General features: G+C 39.3%; 1 protein-coding gene across 4 annotated transcripts in view; it reads right to left on the bottom strand.

Moving 5' to 3' along the window:
- RPS6KA2 (ribosomal protein S6 kinase A2) overlaps positions 1 to 20,277 on the bottom strand; it is a 296,264-nt gene that overhangs the window by 191,779 nt on the left and 84,208 nt on the right. The window lies entirely within an intron of this gene.

The following is a 20,277-nucleotide window of genomic DNA, read 5'->3' as shown; positions in this document are numbered from 1 at the left end:
ACTTTCTCTTCGAAAAGCAAATAGTCTGACAAAGAATGTTGTCATTTTTCAGCTTCCTAGAGACTATACTGGCTTGAAAAGTCTCAAAACTGCATTGCTCTACCCCAAGAATACTATGTGTCATGAGAAAGGATAATTTGAACACTACTGGGGAGTGAAGGATATCACTGGTGGAGGCATAAGACAGCAAGAGCACAGACAGCTGTGATCTGTAGAGATGGAGCAGGTTCTCCTGCTGAATCACAGAAGTGCGGGAGGAAAAGGCCCAAACATAACAGTCTGAAGAGCTTCCACAAAAGGGAGACAAAAGCTAAGTGTTTTCAGGCCACACTTCAGAACCAGATTGCAGCAGAGGCACAGAGATGGTGGCCCAGCTAAGCAGATGGTATTCTCCCAGCACAGCCTGTGCAGAGAGTCTTCCATCTGCTACCACGTTCAAAACAGACTTAGATAGGAATTACAGGACTTTTATTATAAACAACATTTTTAATACTCTCTGAAAAATATTTATTTGATTCCACGTTAACATTGATGAGCTCAGACTACACAGCCCCAGCAATACTCAGGAAGGGCTGAAAGGATTAGAAGGAGCAGCAGATTGCTGCTTTTGGTGTATAAAGTCACAGCTATCACACAAGGTGCAGAAGGAAAGGAATTTCAGCTGTTAAGACAACAAAATTATTATATTGCTGCTGTTGTCTTTACAAGAAATGTTAGTTATCTAGACACACACATGCATCTTTTCAAGATCTCTAGCTAAAATGCATTTTTCAAGAGGTGTTTTGTTTGCTGGGTTTTCTTTTGTGCTTTGAATGGGGCTTGGGGGGGGTGGTGGTTTTGTTTTTAACATGGAAAGTTTCTGCAGTCAGAATTGTATCACAGGTAGCTGGTTCTTTGCATAGATCTCCTCCTGATCATGGCTTCCTCAGAAGCAAAACAGCTAATGAAGTTTCACACAGGGGTGGTGCCAAAGACAGAACTAGCAGAGCCTGTGACATAGGTTCAGAATTGGACCTCTAGAACGTTCTTTTTTCTTCAACTGCAAGTGCTGCTCCATTGAGCTAACAAAATTGTAAAAATAAAATAAAATCCAAGCCCCTATAAACAATACTGCTTAGTTCAATACATTTTCTGCAACACTTACGATGCATGGTGACAGAGTAAGATCATGCAATTTAGAAGGGCTGGATTGTCACCTCCTGGATTGCAGCTCAGAGTGTTACTAGAAACACAGCTGAGCAGCCACTAGGCAACATCTGAGAGAAGAGCACATATCACCCTCTCCCTAGTCCTTGAAAAAGCCTATTTAATGAAAGCATGAGCTGCTACTGCCATGGGTTAGAGTGTCAAGAAGATGTCACAAACTTCCTCATTTCTGTTACCCACCACAACTGCTGCAGCATTCAAGGCAGCAAAGTTGTCCTCTCTCCAGCCTCGCTGCTGCCAAGAAACCCGAGGGAAACATGTAGGGCAGGAAGTCCCTGCACACACGCCTTTCCTCCAGACCAGAGCAATGCTCACCTGCTATTCCAAGAGCAAAGGGTAGCGCACAAAATCAGATGGTAACAATTCTATTTTACTTTTCCACTTATTTGTAGAGAACCAAGAAATAGCTAAAAGAATTAAACAGTACAAAAGTGAGGAGAAACTAATTAGGATGGCAATAAGTGGAACTGGGGAGGCTCATGTATCAGAGCTAGAGGCAATATGATATAATTCACTGAATATTTAAGCTGCAGATCAGAACAACCTTTTCAACAAAACATCAGCAAACTTTTTAAATTGAGAATTTTAAATTAATCTTGCAAATATTTTACATCACATTATACCTGCTGGGATCATTAAAGAATTTAGAAAAATCCTGCTTTGACAAAGATATAAATTACAGTAATAAAAGGTCCTTTTTAATTTCCAGTTGCCGTGCATTTGTTTTTCTGGGTGGGACAGGGCTTGGTGTTGCTAGAAAGCCATTAAGCAACAGTAGTCATTTCCTAAACCACCTGCTTTACACTAACAGTTTCCAAAATAGTATCTTAAGGGACTTTTTAAATTTGCATCTCAGCCAATGCAATATTCATGGACTGCAATATTTGTTCATGGCTCTTCCTGTAGTTAATTTTGACATTGCACTATCTCTGGTATTCAGGAATGGCAAAACTTACATCAGAATTAAAAAAGATGCTGGGAAAGTCATCCATATTTATAGAAGTGCTTTGTAATTTGAAGGCTTTTTGTAAAACCTAGAAATATATTTCAGAGCACTTAACCTCATGAATACAGCAAGCTACAGCTTGAAACAAGTGATGGTTCATCTTTACCCTTGCAAAACATTTTTCCTGAGCTGCCTTAGGGTCTAGAACATAACACATGGAAGCAGATGAAGTACCCACTATGTAGGAAAAAAGAAAATTTAAAAAAGGTTCTTGATGGTGACTAAAAGCTACTTGAAGAAGAGCAGTGAAACAGCAGCAGTCCCCACTGATGTCCAGATGTCTGTTCCAACAACAGCAGCAGAGAACTATTTTAACAATAACCCCAGATATAGTTTAGAATTTCAATTAGGCACCTGAAAGCATGGACACCTAAATAGTTTCTAGGGCCAGACAACAGCACCCTAAATTTGGGTTGCATAGCATCTTTAACTACACACAATTCTACGGAAGCATGGATTATTCTTGTACACAGTAGTCGTCAACAGAAAAGAAGAAATGGGAGGGCCAAGGGACAGAGAATCATGTCTACAGTAAACCAATACTTGAAGTCTCTTTATACAAATCCTCAAACAGGCTCCCCTTTTCCTCACAGGTAGAGGGAGATTAACGGCAAGGCGTGGGTAATGCGAGTACAGTGACCCGAAAGGTTTCTGCACTTTTCTGGTCTTGTTAGTACCAAATAGCAATGTCTCAACTGTGGATTAATAACTGCATTTGAAAGAAATTAATACTTCACTCCCAGATAAAAGGAAAACAGCCAGTCCAAATCAGTTTTACAGAACAGATAATTGCCATAAAAGATCAGTTTTCACAAAGTGGTATCATACAGATTTGTATACTGGCTCCCATTTTAAGAAATAAGAAATTATTTGGCTCAGACTATCAGTGGTGCATAAGTATTGAAGCTGACAAATTACTACAGCACAGGTATGTGTCTCTGTGGAGGCAGAGTCGCTCAGTTTACACTCGGTCCAGCATACACACTACTTACGGGTTGGTGGGTTTTTTTGTGCCTTCAGATTCTCTCGAGGCTGAGTACACGGTATCACAGGTAAACAAAAGGGAACAAAGGCACTGTAAATCACTGGAAACTATGGAAAATGTTCTCGTGAACAACAGGCATGCACAGTTGCATATGATAAAGCTTCTGTGAGATGTTGTCAAACACAAACACAGTACAAAGCTCACTGAAGTAACTGTGGTGTTCTCTTGCTATATAACCAGTTCAGAGGGAAAACTGTTTTCTGATGCAAATTTCACTAACTGATGGCTTGTTCCAAGAGCCTAGTGATAAAATTGAACAGATGTCCTAATGCTTACGACACTTTGAATGAATTAGGTTGGGCAACTTCTCCATAGAAAATTACCAAGATAACTTAGAGCTTCTATTTCAATACTATTTCAATAATAACTTCCATTTCAAACAAGTTTCTAGACAGAATATAAATGCCCCTAAACTTACTTCGATTATTTTTGCATAATAAATTAATGGTTAAGAGATTAAGTTATGCCTAAACAAAAGGAAAGTGTTTTAAAACTGGGCAAAATCTTCCCAGCTGCTTTATTCTTTTGCTTAGCCTCAGGGGACACATCTGAAAGACTGCATCAGCCAGGACAGATGGCAGACAAGACATTTCTTGAGTCATACACCCTTGCTTATACTAGGTCATGATGAGTGCCTCCAGGCAGTGAATGTGAAGTACCAGCAAGTCATGTAAAACGTGCCCAGAAGGTACCATCCAACACATTTCATATAAATTAACCTGCCAAAAGGAATGTGAATAATTGCTTTATTCTTCCGTTCTCTACTGGCAAGAGTTCCCAACAGGAACCATACAAAACTAACCAAGCTTGTGGTCCCAGTACAACATCAAACAAAAAGCTATGTTGAGGATTGTCGGCATTGATACGCTTTGGTTGTTGCACCCCCAAGCACAAATACAGGCTGGGCAAAAAAAAAGATTGAAAGCAGCCCTGAGGAAAAGGACTTGGGGATGTTGGTTGGCAAAAAGCTCAACATAACCTAAGAAAATATGCTCAGAGCCCAGAACCATATGCTGAAGTGCATCAAAAGAAGCATGGCACACACGTCAAGGGAGGTGGATTCTCCCCCTCTATTCCACTCTGGGGAAGCCCCCCTGGAGTGCTGCATCCAGCTCTCAAGCCCTCAGTACAGGAAAGATACGGACCTGTTGGAGTAGGTCTGGAGGAGGGGCATAAAGATGATCACAGGGCTGGAGTGCTCTCCTATGAGGAAAGGCTGAGAGAGTTGAGGTTATTCAGCCTGGAGAAAAGAAGGCTCTGGGGAGACCCTACTGTGATAAACAAATAAGTAAATAAATAAAATAGAAAAGAAGACAGGGACAAAACTTTTAGCAGGGTGTTGCAGTAGGACAAGGGGTAATGGGTTTTAACTAAAAGAGGGTAGACTTAGACTAGATATAAGGAAGAAATTTTTTACAATGAGGGTGGCAGAACACTGGAACAGGTTGCCCAGAAAGGTGCTAGACACACCCATACCTAAAAACATTTATGGTCAGGCTGGACAGGGCTCTGAGCAACCTGATCTAGATAAAGATGTCCCTGCTTGTTGGAGGGGGACTGGACTACATGACTTTGAAAGGTACCTTCCAACCCAAACTATTCTATGATCAAGAGATGGAGTAACTGTCTATATCTGAAAAGCATCACAGGGAGACAAATAACTCAAGGGATTTTGCAGAAGAGTGAAATACAGTTTGACCCCAAAAGAGATTGATATCAGCTGCTGCTGCCTGGAATAAAAGTTTATCACTTACACACACCGTGAAAGAAAGAGGTCCAGTTCACCAGCATCTTAACTGCATGAATGAATCAACGTAAGATCAGGACAAATTGCAGAAGTATACACACAAACAATATAGGAGAACAAAGTGGAGAAGTACAAAAGCTTTAAAATAAAATAAAAAAATCTAGGTACAGCTTAATATCCCTAATGCACCTTAAGGTGGCGATTAAAGACAAGGTGAAAATAAAACCCGAATTCACATTGTTATTCGATTACTCTTTACACTTATGTATTTTTATATATACACATAATAACATAGAAAGACATTTTGCTATGCAGACAACAACATCTGCTAAAAATTTCAAGGGTAAGAGTCATTAATTCCACATAACAGACAATAGCCCTTGAACAGAGCAGCCTGCAGATTCTCCATGGTGACCATCTCCTGGTAGAAACTGGATCCATTTTGGAAGCAAACAAATTACAAGTTTAAAGAAAAAAAAAATTACAAGAGTTTTGGAAGTAAAGGTCCTTTCCATTTCTTCTAATCACAGAACGGAAATATATCACTCCCTGGGAAAAGGAAATAAACTAATTGGCAATTAGCAAAAAATCTTTGTGGAACCTACTCTACTCAGGGCCAGGAGTACAACGATGAGAGTGGAGTAGTATCAGAACAGCATAAAAAAGGAATACAAGTTAAGTTTTCTGTTTTGGAAGCTGTTACTGCACTTTATGTATAAGAAATTCTGAAAATATTTCAACTTCAATGGTTAAATTATAGCCTTGCTTTTTTTCATTAAAAAATTTTGTTCTTTTTGGGGTTTGTCCTCCACTGTTTCACCTTGATTTTAACTTGAAAATATGCCTGTATTTTCTCTTACATAATAGTAATTGAGATAATAATACAGTGACACATATAAGTACATTTCCTCTCTGAAGGTTTCAATATTCACTGTGTGTCAAGAGAGAATATTTTAATGGATTGCCACACAATTGAAAATGAAGGTACTTTCAGGTAACACAGGACAACTGAACAACAAAATAGAAGGTAAAAGGACTTGAATATGCAACAGGCAGAATATAGTCATCTATTGAAATTAAAATCAGCGGGAAACATGTAGACAAGCATGTAATTACCCAGGCTGAAATTTGGCCAGGATACTGAATCAACAGAGCTTTACTTCTGTAGAAACAAATGGGTCAAATGCTGAGTTAATATTTGCATGTAAAAAGTAGGGGATTTGGCAGCAATGCCACTGGTGAAGCACAGATTGGGGAAAGAATAAAGATCAGCACAGCACTCTATTTTAAGTAACTTCCACCCTAACTGTACTTTGCCTGATCAGGCTTAGGAACACTCTGAGCAAAACTGACAGTATACAAGAAAAGGACGGAAGCAAAAAAAGGAACCACACAGAGAAACTGTTGTAAAGCATTTACAGATTTGAGACTTGTTGTAGATGAGTAAGCTGGGGAAAGGTTTTCCAGGAAAAAGCTCTGTGAAGTTTCCACATAAACAAAAGTAAATATTTTGGGCATGATTCTGTTCTTCCTGCAAATCAGGAGTAACTCCACCAAGGACAACCTTATAAAACTTGTTCAAAAAGGTCCATTGTGCGCTAAGCGGTCATGAATGCACTTACAGAGGTGACTACCTATCAGATTACACTTTTACAGCTATTATGTGCTGTAAGATAACATCTGATTTCAGTCAAGTGCTGCAAAACACCAGATCTGTTGCTTTAATCAATACCAATGGATTTTTAGCGGTAACTAACTAGATGCAGACAGTTGCTTCATGTAGTATCTGTCACAAAGAATATGCTATCAGTCTCTAGAGAGAACAAGCTGGATGGCTGTGCAACGGATCATGTACTCCCAGGCAGGGCTTTCAGCAGCAGGTACAGTATGTGCCAATAACTTGACTACATATTGCAGAACTCTGGAAAATCTGACATGCCAGAATTAGTGAACTAGGAAAATGCTCTCTTTCCCTCCTTGACTGCTAAACCCTGCTGGTTTTCTCTTTTAGATTTCCTATCTAGTCTATGCTTCAAATATCATGCTCAGATTTTCATGGCGCAAAGAAAGAGTGGATGGAATAATTACCATAAAGTAACTCTGAACAGTACAGAACAGGCAGATTTGCTACTCCAGGGATTTTCTACAGGTGTATTAAAGGACACTGATATGAGGATAAACTGCCTAAAACATAACATCCACTCATGTGATGAAGCCCTGATGCAGGTGTTCACCCAACAGGGTACAGCTGAGCTGCTTCAGCTACAAAATACCCGCAGGAACAGGAGGCAGCATTACTACCCACTTTACCTTTCTGCCCTTCATTAGGATGCAAATTGCTGAGCATCCCGAACTCCTGGAGACTAAAGCTGGCTGAAAATTTCACAGAATCATAGAATGGTTGGGGTAGGAAGTGACCTCAAAGACCATCTTGTTCCAACCCCCTGCCATGGGCAGGGGCACTTTCCACTAGACCAGGTTGCTCAAAGCCCTATCCAGCCTGGCCTTAAACACTCCCAGGGATGGGCAGCCACAACTACTCTGTACAACCTGTTCCTGTGCCTCACTATCCTCACAGTAAAGAACTTCTAATGTCTAATCTAAATCTCCCCTCTGTCAGTTCAAAGACATAATCCCTCGTGCTATCGCTATGAGTTATCAAAAGGTCCTCTCCAAATTTCTTGTAGGTCCCTTTAGGTATTGGAAGACTGTTATAAGGTCTCTTCAGAGCCTTCTCTTCTCCAGGCTGAACAGTCCCAACTTTCTCAGTCTGTCTTCATAGGAGAGGTGTTCCTGCCCTCTTATCATCTTGGTGGTACTCCTCTGGACTCACTCAAGCAGGTCCACGTCCCTCTTACACTGGGGGCCTCAGAGCTGAACACAGTACTACAGGTGGGGTCTCACCAGTTTTGTCAGAAGGCATTCATTTGTTGTCTCCTAATATTTTATCAAAAACATCTTAGGTTTGTTAAGCTTTTGCTGCAGCCAGAATAGGAACCCTTAGTAATCTCTCCTATGATGCCACGTATTAAATGTGTCTGGTAAATGTATAGATCTAGAAATCAATCAGGAGTCTTGGAGAAGTCTGCTACATCTAGAGCAAGAGACTCAAAAGATGGAAACAAGGGATTTATCAGCCTTGGAACAAAGCACACTGGCTCAGTGTGCTGCTACAGCAGCCTGTAGCAGTTGCCCAAAAAGGAAGAGGAGGACAGCATGAAAACACTGATACTCCTGAATATCCTCCCAGCACTGGCTGTGGGTCAGGGAATTCCCGAGTGAAAAATCAGTCTTTACACTCAGTAGCCACTTACAGTTTCCTATGCCATTAGTTTGCCAGCCCATTTGAAGACATACATATTATTAGCATCTGGTAGCAAGGAGTTCCACAGCTTAGTTACACAGACCCTGAAGCAGCAGCCTATTTAACTGCTTTAAAGAAAGCTCTCACTAATTTCATCCAGTAGCCCCATGCTCTTACCTTAGGAGAGAAACTGGCCAGTCTCTCCTCACCTTCTCCAAGTACCATGACTCTGTAGGTTTCTGCCACACTTCCCTCAGCTGTCTCCTCTTCAAGCTAAGAGTTTCTTATTATTTAGTTATTCCTCATAGAGAAGCTCTTCCACATGTGGAAGAGCTGTAACTGCTGTAACTTACTGTAGCTGCTCTTCTTTGTTCTCGTGTCTGTACCAGCCTTTTCTGAAAGGCAGGACTAGAGATGCACATGGTATTCAAGACACAGGTGCACCACACAATTCTGCAATGGTATAGACATAATTTTGTTCTCTGCTGTTCTGTAATAATTTGTAGCTGTCCTACTACAATAGCTACTGAGCACTGTGCTGACATTTTCATGGAACTCTAGTAACTTCAGCATTTTATTTTACCCCTCTGGGTGGCAATAGTCAACCTATGGCCAATCATTGTGTACTATACAACTGGGATTGTTTCCCCCTCAATAGATCAGTTTACATTTGTCTGTACTGAATGTCATCTGTCATTTTATCGCACATGCAGCATTGCCAGGTCCTGCTATTCCTTCATAATCAGCCCTTTAACTGCGCTGAGTCACACAGTACTATTAAATTCATTGTTTCACTTGTCTCTCCCATTCAAGATTATTTGGGTCCTTTCCTACACTGCGAAAGCTTACCATTTAATTCATTTAATTAAATTACCATTTAATTATTTTTTTCTTTGTTTTCCAAACATTTCTTCCTCAATAAAATGATAATTTTATTACTACTATAGCTACTGAGCTTTCTTAGGAGCCTCTGACATACACATCATATGGGTCTGCTAGACTTCAGGCTACAACAATCAATTCCTAAGTCCTAAAAAAATGTCTTGTGGCTCTTCTTTCATCCATATGCTAACCTGAATAAGATTCTTCCACACTGCAGAACTCTCAAACACATAATTCCAAACCATTACCCTCTCAAGGGATAACCTCTAATCATACTGTGTCTGAAGCATCAAGAGTGATTTGCGAGATTGTCACATCATTTATTCCTGAAGGGGTAATTGCATTAGCTTCGTATCTTAAGTTCATTCTATTAAAGAAAAAAAAAAAAAAAAAAAAAAAATCCTGTTAACTGCAGGAAAAAAAAAAAAAAGAACAAATGGATCTTAGAATCAGCAGTCCACATAATTTTTTCAGTTTTTTCCAATATTTTGTGTCACCAGAGGATTTTCCTCCTTTTAGCCATTATCTAGTCACCAGTGGATTAACATTAATTGCCAGCATGGAAAGGAAAGCTTGTACTTGTACAGATAGGATTTAACCTTGCCTGAAACGGCAATATTCTTAACTGTATTACATAGCAGCTGGGAGTCCTAACCCCAGATCAAGATTTTGCTGTGCTGTAGAGAGAGAGAACCAGCTTTGCCAATGTAAACTATGCCAAGGAGAGTTAATTCCCTGTTCAGGATAAGGCTCTCCCCAGAGTTCATGTTGCCTAAACCTGAGTGTGTGAAATCAGAGCAATACCAACAGTGGGCATGCTTGACTGAAGAAACTGTAAGATGCCATTGTGCTAGGGGGAGAGGCATCAGAGACATGAGCTAAGGAACACTGCTTCTCTGGAAATATACATTTGTACTCAATACACAAAGAACTTGGCTTGAACAACTCAGCCACATTACTGTAACATTTGCCATTCCTTTCATTTAATGTGAAGTGTAGGAAACAATGCAAATACCAATGCTGTCACCCCCTTAACTGAATGCAAACCTGGGACATTTCAATTGGCTGGCATTCGTTAGGCAGTTTTCACAAAGTTGAAATGGAAATCTCTAAGTCGTCTCTTCCACAACAGGATTTTAGATAAACCAGGCATCTGAATCCAGTTATGAACAATTCTAACTACAATAGAAATTCTGAAGTGCCTTTTTTATGTGAGCAAATTGAATCTTAACCTTGCTGGATTATAACAATATCCAAACACAGATAAGGGGAAAGCTTTCATGTCACTTGGCTGCTCCAGTTTGTCTCTGATGGAGAAATTCTTGTAACACAAGTACCAGTGGAATCAAGAGGCTTTCAAAAGGCCAAAAGGGACATTACGGCGGGAGTACACTCTACTGCTGTAGCCATTTGCTAAGCATATGCATTCACCACCTGAGCAATCTGGATAGGTAAAATCCGTACTAAAATGCTTACCATATAATTTTCTTTTCTTTTTACACAAACAAGAAAATATAGGATATAATGGAAACTTTCATACAGCTAAAGTGAGAATCAAAAATGAGAATCTCAAAAAATGCCTTTGACTTAACAGCTCATAACTGATAAACCAAAAGATAAAAAAAATCTACCTTGAAGACCTGGGCATCTTGTGATAACTACAATTATTCCACAGTACAGCTAGAAAAGTAGAAAGACTTTTCTAAGAAGAATTAAATGAAAAAAGAAGCAATAAGTTTCTGATGTTACTTTGATAGCAGCCAGAAAGAGAAAACAAGACTGTATGATAAGCTAGGGGAGAAAACTGACAAAGTCTAGACAGATAAAGATTGAAAGGCCAAAATGAATCCCAAAGAGACTAAACAGCACATGGATGTTGTTTAAAGCAGCATCAGCAGCCCTGCCCAACATACAAGCAGATTCTCAGTAAAGAGCAAATACAGAGAAAAAGCAACACTCAAGATACGTCAACATTGTCTAAAACAGGTCAAGCCTAAAAAAATGGACAAGATTTGGTAATAAAGACCTTCTGACACTGGCATTGGTTTAAAAGCTTCAGAGTATCAGAAAGTACAAAAGTGAGTAAATACAAAGAGGGAAAATTAGATAGAGAGCATTTATTAAACAAGCAGCAAATACTCCGTTAGTCACCTCTCATTCTTTTAAACAGAACACTGAAAGTACAAAAACCACCAATGCCACTGAAGAAAGACAGTAGGAATTTCAGATGACTGGGTACAATAAAGTGCACTGCAGTGAGCAACTGAACTTTCATGGAAAAATGGTACATTTGGACAATATTCATTTCACTTCCTAAATGAAAGAAACAGGCTAGTTATGAGCAGACACAGAAATTCATATTGAACGGAAAGAAAAAAAAACAACCAAAACCACATGGCTATTGATTGTACCAAACCAACCCCACAGCACATAGAGGAATATCAACACATTTGTATAATTATAACTTTTTAGGAAGTAGAAGAGATGATTCTATTCTCCTACAATTAAAGTGATGAAAACCAAGGCATGAAGTGGCTTTTATACACTTTTAAAATTTTTAGGGAGGGGGATAAAGAAGCCTGAATCAAAACTGATATTAAATACAAGTTTTTCAGGTCTGTTCTCCTTGCCCAGAGCAGAGTCACAGAACTCCACAACAGCATTTGGTAAAAGAGATAAACTCACTTAAAAAGCCTCATGAGAGATACATTGGACAGAAACAGTGTCAAGTATCATGGGCTAAGCATATAGACATAAAATATCATAGCCCAATAAGAAGGGAGCAACAGACAACATTAGTACATGCTTTAAGAATGCCATTGATATAACTAATAACAAGTGATAACCTGAAAACTGAATGAAAGCAAAAAGGAGAGCTGGAATAGTAATACAGAATGAGAAGTGCATCTCCAGTTAATTGAGAAAATTATGGGACCATGATACTTGAGAAACTGTTTGGTCCCCTGACTGACCCAAAGGGGCAGGAGTTTAAACAGTTCCCATCCAAAACTTCACACCTCTCAAATGAAGATGTTGCCACACGGGGCACCAGGCAGCTTTGAACTGGAATTAAAGTAAGAGAATAATTTATGTTACCACTAAATATCAATCTACCAGTGGTAGTGGATCTAGGCTTCACTTCAGTGCTTTCAACTACTGAACATCAGATAGGGCAGTTAAGCTGAACAAGGCTTCTTCAGTAATGTTTGTCTCTGAATGCCAAAAAGAACTGCAAAAAGAATAAAAAAAGGGCTGCCACAGAAGGAGCCAGCTACTATTTCTCTATTGTAGTCAGAAGGCTGTTCCAGGCAAGTCTGGCACAGTGTCATAGATTTGCTTAGGTGAGAGAAACAGAGCACATTTTAGGATGATTCACTGGCACCATGCAACACAATGGATTTTTTATTAAGAACCCAGAAGCTCCGTACCCAAGAGAGCTTGCAGTTAAGGACAGCTACCGTATACGCAACACATTATGGTAGAAACTTAACTCATTGTGCCCATTTCCTCATGCAAATTATGGAGCAAAACTACTCACAGAAGACCAAAGCATGTGACATAAGAGATTATAGAAAGATTTGGCAATTTAAAGTACTGGACTGCTAAAGCACAATTTAGCATGAGTAGGGTTATCTAATGTACTAAATGCCAAAGCCAGCAACTACAGCAGGAGCTCTTACCCTCTTATTTTCTAAGGTCATATGCAAATAGCATGCATTTAGAGAGGACAAAAACATTTTCTGTGAAGCTGTGTTCTGCTGAAAGTAACGAGTTAATATATCTTGGTGCTCAGGTTGTTATTGGGTGTGCTGTACACAGTCCCAGCCTATTTTGGAGAGGAGTTATAGTCGTTCCAAAGAACAAATACAGTCAAGAATTTGGGCAGCACAAGCTACTCCACAATGTCTCGCCAATATTCTTCACAGACCCATGTTAGTGGGTAGAGAACATCTGGAAGGGAACAGCCTGTATCAGAAGTGTCTGGGATCTGTCTGTGGAGAGTGCCAGCAGGCATGCAGGCAGACACCACGTACAGCACAAGGAGGAAGCTGGTCACATCCTCTGAAAGGCAGATAGGTTGCAACATTTCCTAGATATTCAAGTTTTGTTTTCCCAAAGGAACCACTGTAAGTATGCAGAATCTATTATAAACAAAGTACTAAGGCTTTTCCATAACTCTGATGTCAGGAGAAAGAAAAATAAGTAAACACTTGGAGAAATCAAGACACAATACAGGCCAATGCAAACATCATGTTTCCCATTGTCTACTTTCCCTATCAGCAACAGGAGTGACTTTTATTCTGTATTATCGTAAATCATAATATTAACAAATTAATTATTTCAGGAGTAATTTGTTACTGGTAAATACTTCCTTTCACTCCCGCCAAGTTCTTTATTTTCTTGCGCTGTTATCTTTAGTAAAGCTATGCAAGAAAAAACTCTTCTGGTACAAAAGAAAATAAATTACAGATTTCTTTTTCTCTTGTTTTTCATCCAAAGAAACCCCAAACCACCTAAAAATTCTGATGAAAATCCAGACAAGCTTTCTCTGAAACAATTCACAGTCCATCCTGTCACAGCCTCACTGGAGATCTGAGATGCCATAATTCCAATCCCAGCTCAGACCAAGTCATACCTGGACTGAGTGGACCTCCTACAGCCTAGACAAGTGCACTAATTACCAACCTCTCTGCTATTCCCAGGTGAGCTGCTCTCAATTATTCTACTGGAGTAACCTCATCTTGTATAATCAATTACACATTCACAGGGCTAACTAGGCTGGTTTTGTAAGCCCACTGGTTATGGGACTCCTCTCAAGTTGTGAAAGATACAGATTCAATTAGTGTTTTAATTACTTACATAAAGCATAACTGTTTTCACAAGAGACTGAAATCATAACACCCTAAAAATTGCCTCAAGGTTAAGACATTCATATAAGACACAAGTGACAATTTCAAGCTCTCAACCTGAGCTATATTCTTAGGACTTAAATATGTGACACTGTGTGTGCTCTGCCAGGACAGATACTCTTACCTGCATGCCAGGAAATTCCTCTGTTGAAAAGCGATAAATTTTGATGTTGAGAAACAACATACAGCTAAATGTAGCTATAACTATAAAAATATAGAGAGAGAGATATGCATACCTGTGTATATTAAAGTACAAAGAGTAACATTCCCTAAATTCTTTTTTAGCATGGAATAGAGAGTAATAAAAATATTAAAGAGAAACAATAAAACCAACAAATATCCCCATAGAGTGCCTGATATTCACTTCAGGCACAAAGGCCTCATCTACAGTGGATATTTTGCAGCTTGGATTATGCAGGCCATAAAGACCACTCTTTCTGTAAGATAGTGGAAGAGGACTCTGGAACTCTTATTCCTTCAGAAACTTGGTTTATCAATAAATACTTGGTACGTGGAGATGTAAATTTACACAATATATATGCACATACATATATAAAGTATGTGCATGAGTACTCAATGAATATGTACACGTTACATATGGAGGTCTCCACCTGACGAAGTCTGTTACACTATGTGGTTATTCACAGTTTATATGGCTCATGCCACACATAGTATACAGATAGTTCAAGGTACCAGAGTCTTTCAATCTATGACAGGCTTATGCCTTATGGATGAAATAACTAGAACTGAGCAACCTGTGAGCCTGGAAATTTTTAAAATGTGAATCTGATTCAATTTGCTCCTAGTATTTTGGAATTTTCCCTTAGGAAAATAAGAATTAAAAAGAAATCTGTTTCACAAAGTCCTTCAAAATATTGATATTCTTCTAAAGCATAATATTTCAATTTTTAATGTCTTATATGAACATCTAAATTGCTTCAGTGTTCTGGGGTCAAAAGCAATTATCAAAAGCTCTGGAACTTCCTTGGAGGATGGGAGATGCATTTGGCAACAACTTCAGTAATTTCTCAGAGGGGACTTACTCTGGGCACCTTGTGTTGATTTAATCAGTTCTGTGGAGCTCAAGATTTCCAGCCCAAACCATCTTAAAAAAAAAATTGCCACTCAATGGCATCTATAGCTGCCTCTTGTTCATAAGGAATCTATAAATGGAAGTGGCTTTAGTACTCATGACTCATACACGTTGGCAGCACTGTGTGGGCAATTCAGCACAGCATGTTCCCACCCCACGACTGATCTACCTGGCTATTTTCACTTTCACTTATCTCCTTCTCAGTAAAATTAATATTTGCTTCCTGAATCTTAACAAAATAAAGACATGAAAGTAACAGGATTCAAATAACATGGACTTAATATTTGCAGGTTAACAACATCTTATCTTTACAAAGGCACTGTGAAGATAGTAATGACAAATTTTTCCCTGACACAGTTCATGAAGTTTTATGAGTTATCTGGTGCGGTCATGACTCTGCTGGACCTGATAGCCATAGTACTAATTCAGAAACTACTTTTCTGCATGTTTCAACAGCTCAAAGCTTTGCCCATTCCTCTAACGTTTTTTTCAAATATTACTTTAACAAATAAAATTTATATTTTGTAGAATTTTAGGTCGGCCTTTTTAACTTAGTGTTTGCTTCTCCATTTAACCCTCCCTTTTCTAATAATAATATCAAGCAAGCAAATTCATCAACTTTTGCTATCCTGCATTACCTGTCCCTCATTGAGTGGCAAGTAATCCTGGACAAGCAAGACTCAGGTTACAGAATTCCTCAGAAGGGAAAATACCCGTTTTGAATTGCTTTCATCTGGCATGCATTTTTCATTATTTGTGTGAGTAGTTTCTCATTCTGCATCTGGAGATATAGGCATCTATATTTATCCCAGATCAAGGAGAAAAAACAGACATTATTTGAGCTCCTCCAATACTGAAACTGGTAAGCAGTTCTCATTCCTGCCTCTGCTCCTCTGTTGTCACAGATTTGCTGCCATTTGCAATCAAACTAGTTATGCTCAGGTCTTCAGCTCTCACTCTTACATCCCTGTGAAGGACTACAAGGCAAACAGCTTTACTTCAGCATCAGCAGAAACTTGAGCACTAGCAGAACCTTGAGCACCAGCAGAATCCTGAGCACTAGCAGAACCCTGAGCACCAGCAGAACCTTTGCAAAAGACTCTTCAGGAAAGTGAGTTACAAAGACCTCTCCAAAGAAGACCTTTAAATACAGGCTGCCAATCAAAACATCTAATCCCTGATACACTGACATAAACAAGAGGGTGAGTATAGAAGAGGGCTCCGAGACTGACCTTTGAACAAAATGAGCAGACACTACCCCTCTTGAAGAGCATGGACTGGGGTGGGTGAATATGCCCTCCACACCGCAGCCTTTTTCCTTTTATTTTTTTTTTTTCCACTGAAGAATTGGGACATACTCAAAAAAGACAACCTAGTCTGGTTAATTTGCTAGATTAAAGATCAACTGTTAAGACAAAACCAAAATATGAGCAATAAATCAGTATTTTCTGTGGAATAGGAAAAGCCTAACTAGAACAGTGAAAACAACACAAACCCACACTGTGCTTCTGGATATTGCTGAGATGCAATACCCAAAACAGGAGACAAAAATATCTTCCTAGCAGAAGGGATTTTAGCTAAGTACAGTTCCTGGCCTGAAACCTTTTTTGCTGACAATTTTGTACTCTCCCTTTTCTGAGTGGAGGAAAACCAGGAGATCATAAGGTTAACTTTGGTGTTAACTAACTAAACAGGTACTGGAAAGTCTTCCTCTTCTTTCGTGCTATTGCATTCTGTTTTTTTTCTATTCTTGCCTTTCCTTTGCAATCTCAGCCTTTGAATGAACTGGAACGCAAGTAATTTGCAATGATTTATAAACAACCACTCTTCCAGCTCTGGAAATCCTTATCCAGATACCCACAAACAAATTAATACACTAGGAATACAGATAATGACAAAGAACGGAAGAAAAAAAAAAAAAACAACACCCTAAAGAAATGGTAACAAGTACAAGAAAAATCACCTTTCATCAGTCACAGGAAATTGAAAAAGAGAGGGACTGTGGTTTAATTGAGAAGAAAGAGCTTTCAGGCATATGTGTCGATGGAGAAATAAGAGATACCCTATTGAATGAAGTTCCAAGTGTTCCAGGAAAGTGACTTGATATTCATGTCCCATTCTGAAGACTCAGACCCATCTTCAACCTCAGGGGAGCAAAACTGGTGAAACTGAAGTTCATTGCAAGCATAAAACAGCACCAAGTCTAGCAGGCTGCTTGCTCCACTCACTTCTACAGAGCCATGATATGTGCTGGAAGGAGGCTTTGGTTGTCAGGATAAGTGGTGGAGACAGATAAGCTGGCGAGGCAGGCTAAATGGTATATTCAGAACACACCGGGTGTGAAGAACTGCCAACATTAGCTGATACTGCTGCTGAATACTTCCCCAGCTTTCCAGCTATTCTGTATCTTCTTGTACCAACAGCTGCTAAACAACTCTCTCCCGTGTTCCTTTCTATTCTACGTTCTCATAAAATCCACAGAAAGGCTGCATGAAGAAACAATTCATAAATATTTGTGCCAAGAAAGGAAGAATTACCATTAACTGATACCTTCCTTAAACAGAGAAAAAATAGGAACCAGATTTTCAAGGGGTTTGAAAAGCCTTGCCTTTTTTTCATGAGATTTTTTTTCTTGATTTGCAAACATGGTTTGAGACATGATGACCACAGCAAGAAGCTGCCTTGCTCTCTGGCTTCCAAGGACAACTTATCTCATGTCATTTGTTACACTGAAGCCCTTTAGTAAGAGGCTGAACAGGCGCAGATGGGGCGAGGGGAAGAGGAAAGGAAGGCAAGAAATATCTCTTATCCTCAGACTAAACTGTGATAAAGATTTCCATCTACAGTACAACAATATTTGTCTCAAGAAAGCAGTTTATTCAGCTGCTCAGGAAAGAGGCTCAAATACTTTCTGATAATGCATTTTCCTAATGATGCGGGTGAGTCAGAGGCAGCACATGCCACAGAGCCACCGAATGCGTGAAGAAATTCTGTTGGGGGAGTGTGCTCTCATTTTTAGCTTTTTTCTACTACTGGCAATCAAAAATAAGCACTTAGAACGAGGCCTCCTCCAGTTTTACAGATAAATCTGAGGAAACCCAGGCTGCTTCTATGGACAGAATTCTAGCCTGTTTCTCAGAAAGCCCAAACTGAACTTGCCGCTTTGCCACAAGCTGCCTCATAAACGATTGGGAAGTCACTTGGGCTTGCCCATGTGGGCTAATTCCAGCAGTTTACACCTTTCTCCCCAAAGACACTGACAAAACAAACTACTGCAAGTCTATGTAAATCAGGAGGAAATGATCTGCAGTCCTACTGATTCACCCAAGGAGGGCTTGCCTGTGGTACTACTGTAAACAGCCCCTATTCTTGTGGAAGAAACTGAAGCTTTTATTCTCAAGCTTTGCTGTGCAAGCGCCTTTGACAACATCTAAAAGTATTCTGGGACATGGGGCAGCACTAAGATATCTTGAGTACCAGCCTTCTTGCATTTTCTGGGAGGGATTTGTCAGCGTTTAAGTAATGGGACCACAGACCAAGTGTTACCTGCTTAGACCCTTAACCATGTTCGCCTCACCAGCATAAAAGACTATGAAAGCTGAAGATTTTGATGTAGGTTCTAGGACTAGTTTAGCTTTTGTGCATATTACATGTTTAATTCAGGCAACAGAATCAATAGATTTTTGGCATCATTGTTCTTCAAAGCTGAGAAAATCATAAAAAGCAGCATGGCAATAGGCCTGATGCGATTTGAGATTAAGTACAACAGGTACTGCAAAGAGCATAGCATAACCATGCAACCTACTTATGTCCCATCTTCATGTTAAAAACTTCGTACAATACAGCATTCAACACTCATCACTCACCAGACTGATTGCAAAGGTACACTAAAGAGGACCTGGAACTGTATCCTCTTTTCCTGTGTATTATGTGCTGACATGTGAATCATGAGCCACTTCTCCCATACTCCTGCACTGTTAAAATTTTATTTTCTCCTTAAATACAATTTCTATATAAGTCTAACTACTTTCTCAGACAAAATATACAGATAAAATTGTTTGGGAAGAAAATGCTGAATGAAATATAGTGTATGTTAAAAGCATCAACAAGTAGGTCTGGTGCTTTATAAAGGCAGGGCTACAGCACTGTTTAATATTAAGTGCTTCCTTTACATGACCATAATAATGCTTCCTTTACATGACCATATTTTCAGACACTTTAAACTTAAGCAGACACTGCCATGTGAAGTTTCCTTGCTAACAGTCACTTTCCTGCCACACGACTTCTGCAGGCAAGTTAGAATTAAAGCAGTTCAGCTCATTTACGATTATTTTTTGTCTTCCAGAATACTTTCATTTTTGTATCTATGCCATTGTTTCCCCATCTTCAAGTTGCAAAACAGCTCAATTTATCTCATAATGGTGTTTTTGCTAAAGCACCCCAGATTCTAATGCTGAGTATATAAAAGCATCTGAAGGAAATGAACGTGGTCTTCAGAGCAGGTAACAGTAACATGTATGAAGTTTAACCCTTCAACCATGTATTGAAAGATCATAAAAGAAAAGTCAATGTACACTGATTAACTGAACACTCTCAATTTTGTTCAATGAATGAGGCATTTAAAAAAAACAAAACCTATTTATATGACTGTGTAATTAAATGCAGCAGACTTCATAGTCACAAGTATTCAAAAATCATAGCTTTGTCTTTTTAACCCTAACCTTTTGAATGTTCTGGCTCAGAACAACAGAATTCCTTCCTTATGGTGCCTTTCTGTAATTCAAATGAAATCTGACAACATTTTAAGTTGTGCTTATTATTGCTGAGTTCATTTGAATTAATCCCATTCTGCAGTTATATCTTCAGAATATCTTCATCTCTTAAGCACAATTTGCTGACGCCGTTTCATTTTGGGGGCAATTTTACATATTACTGGTTTTGCAATGCAAATGCTTCCAGAGTAGGTTGAAGGCTATAACTCTTACCTGGACTGCAGGAGGAGCCAGGTTCTTGCTTGATTCTTGCTCTGCATCAAGATGTCCCTGTCTATGGCAACAGGATTGGAATTAGATGATGTTCCAACC

Source organism: Pezoporus flaviventris, unplaced genomic scaffold (genome assembly GCF_033815535.1).
Source record: "Pezoporus flaviventris isolate CSIRO_AGI_PZ_B2104156 unplaced genomic scaffold, CSIRO_AGI_Pfla_v1 ptg000066l, whole genome shotgun sequence".
Lineage (NCBI taxonomy): Eukaryota > Metazoa > Chordata > Aves > Psittaciformes > Psittacidae > Pezoporus > Pezoporus flaviventris.
This window is presented reverse-complemented; position numbering and strand designations above follow the sequence as displayed.